This window comes from Trichosurus vulpecula, chromosome 2, assembly GCF_011100635.1.
Source record: "Trichosurus vulpecula isolate mTriVul1 chromosome 2, mTriVul1.pri, whole genome shotgun sequence".
Classification (NCBI taxonomy): Eukaryota; Metazoa; Chordata; class Mammalia; order Diprotodontia; family Phalangeridae; genus Trichosurus; species Trichosurus vulpecula.
Genome location: NC_050574.1, coordinates 162,541,816 through 162,544,857, shown reverse-complemented (window position 1 = coordinate 162,544,857; position 3,042 = coordinate 162,541,816).

Sequence of the window (3,042 nt, the reverse complement as noted above, 5' to 3'; positions counted from 1 at the left end):
GGAAAAGCAAGAATGTCTATTAGCATTATTAATGATTGACAAAGTCCTAGAAATACTCCATATAGCAATATGATAAAAAAAAATAGAGGAAATGAGAAATGAAAAATAAGAAACAAGGTATTTGTAGATGATAAGTTGTTGTACTAAGTAGATCCAAAATAATTGGCCAAAAAATTGAGACAAGGAACTTGAAATGGAGGAGCATGATAAATTAAGTTCACAAAATAAGTTATCTACATATGAATAACAAAAGGAAAATAGATTCAAAACGTAAGGGTGTTTAAGGTCATATGAAAATGTATTAATCCTTTGATATTTAATTTACCAATGCATAGCTGGGGTTTATATAAATACAAAAATCATTTCAAAAGAAATAAAGAATTAAATAATTAGAGAGGCATTCAATATTCAAGTGTTGTCTATGTTAAACTAATAAAGATAATAATTATAAAAAGTTAATCTATAAGTTTAAAACAATTGACAGCAATTTTAATACAAATGGGAAAATAAATAATGTCAAATTTCACATGATAGAAAGAAATAAAAAGCCAAAAATATCATTAAAACAGTGACAAATGAAACACACGAAAAATGAAACCTAATAAAGGAGGACAATTGGCATTTGCAGACTTAATATGTGCCTATCATATTTGTATCTAAATTTTGATTATGAAGACCTATATTTGAATTATTACATTACTATCTTTGTAATTGTGGGCAACTCATAAAGTCTCTGGTTCTCTTTTTCCCTTATTTGTAAAATAAGAGAAACAGATTATTCGGACTCTAATAAAGTTTACATCTCATAAAAAGTTAAATTAAATATGGGTTGATCTTTTTATTTTTTCCTACCAAAGCTCTGTATTCAGTGAGGTTTCTTCTCTTTTTTGATTTTCATTTTTCGTAATCTCATGTTAGATTTTTCAAGATTTTTATTTTGGTCTTTAATAGAGGTTAAATAAGTGGTTTTAAAGGTTCTTTTTTTTCTATGAACCATGATGGAGTGCATAGTGAAAGAGTTCATATCACAATCCGTGGAGTATTGCCACGCTACTCTTCCTCAAAAGAAAACTGACTGATATCTGATATTTTAACTCCTTCCTTCATTTATTTATCCCTTTATTCAAAAATCAAAACAAGAGTCAGCCTGAAGAAATTTATAGTTTTGGGGGGTTGGGGTGGATATATCAATATAGGCCTATAGAAATAAGTACAACAGGTGTGTGTATGTGTGTGTGTGTGATGTGTGGTTAACATAAGCTCTCATGTATCCGAATGGTGCACAAGGGTAGAGGATCTAATTTCTTTAAAACCTTAATGAGCCTGGCTTTATTATTCCACATGGTGAGGAGAATATTTTCCTCTGGACACCAGTAGAATAACTCAGTTAAACTGTCTTGTTTCCGTGTTGACAGGAGCATATAGATGTATCTTTCTGAGAGCTCAGTTTGGGGCTGTAACTCTTTGATATCATACTTTGCCTTTATGCTCTGAATCATGTAGAAGAGTCCTAGAGATGGTGGCTGCATAAAATGTTGTTCAAGAGCGAAATTCTCAGAAAAAAATGTTTAGAAGAAAATGAGGGAAGTCCCGTGTGTGAATTTCAAGGCTTAGTAGAAGATTGAATCCCTTAGGAGAAAAAAATAAGTTCTGTAATAAAGTGTGTAAACATGGACATTGTAATTAGTGCTCCTTGAAGACTTTGATTCCAGGGAGAAAACCTGGATCCTCTCTGTGTTTCCAATGTAATCCACAAGAAGATCATATCCAGAATAAAACCTTCATTTTCCTATCACCTGTTGATTGTGGTGACACCTCTAGGCACTATTCCCTCCCTCCCAAATCTGGGCCACTCCTCAGGTGAAGTCAAGGTCACAATCTGTGATCTTTATAGCTCAAAATATGTCTCTATTCAGTCCAGAGGCTAAGGTTTATGCTCTGATTGCTTCAGTAGAAAAGGGAGTAGAAAAGGGAGAGTCTCTGTTCACCCTTATCAGAACCATTTCTCCTTCAGAACCCAGGGGCTCAAAACTTGTAAAGTCCATCACTGAAGTGTCTAGGCAGGAGGAGGGTGAGTGTGTAAGACATTCATTTTTGATTTTTCCTTCAATTTTGTCCTCCCTGCTTTGCCAACCAGGAGATTTGAGGATTCTATAAAATATGTCCCTAAACTTAGTCGCTGACTCATATATAGGTCTTTTGGTTTGGTCTAGGGAAGAATGGGGAAGAGAATATGAAAAGATAATGGGCACCTTGTCAAAGTTAGTCCCCTACCTCCATAGGACTCTATACCCTGCAAAAGGGACTCTGGATCCAGTCTGAAGTATCTGGGTTTTGAGTCAGAAAGACCTGAGTTCAAATCTAGCTTCAGGAATTAAGAAGCTGTGTGACTTGGGCAATGTCACTTAATCTCTGTTTGCCTCAGTTTCTTCAACTATAAGCTGGCGATAGGAATAACATGTGCTTCCCAGGGTTGTTATGAGGATCAAAGCATTTAATATTTGAAAAAGATTTAAGGCAATATTTGACACATCAAAAAGTGCTATGTCAATGCTCAATGATTATTTTTAATACTAATAATCTTATTGGTAATATATTAATAATTAATATGATGTTAATAATAATACTTTTACTGCAGGTATTTACAGAACTCTTTGAGGTACTACTTTGGCACTTCTAAAATGGGGAAAGTACTTAAAGTTTCTCCTGAGGTGTCCAGCATAGGGAATATTGTGCAGGATGGGGGGAAATACTCTTATTTTCATGGTTTCCTTTTGCTTTGGATTCTGAGGAACATCAACTGTTACTCTACAGGGGAATTTGGGAAACAGTTTTCTACAATCATCCAGCTCATGGAGACATTTACTCAGCTCAACCAAAATCCCTGGATATCTTGGGGAAGATAAGAACAGAATCTGCATGGCATGGTGACGATGCTTTCCAGACACTTCTAGCGGTGCTTCTTTTTCATACCCAGGGAACAGGGTTTGTTGAACTTATTTTGCTTCCAGTATAACTTTTTCCCTCTCCTCATAGATCTTT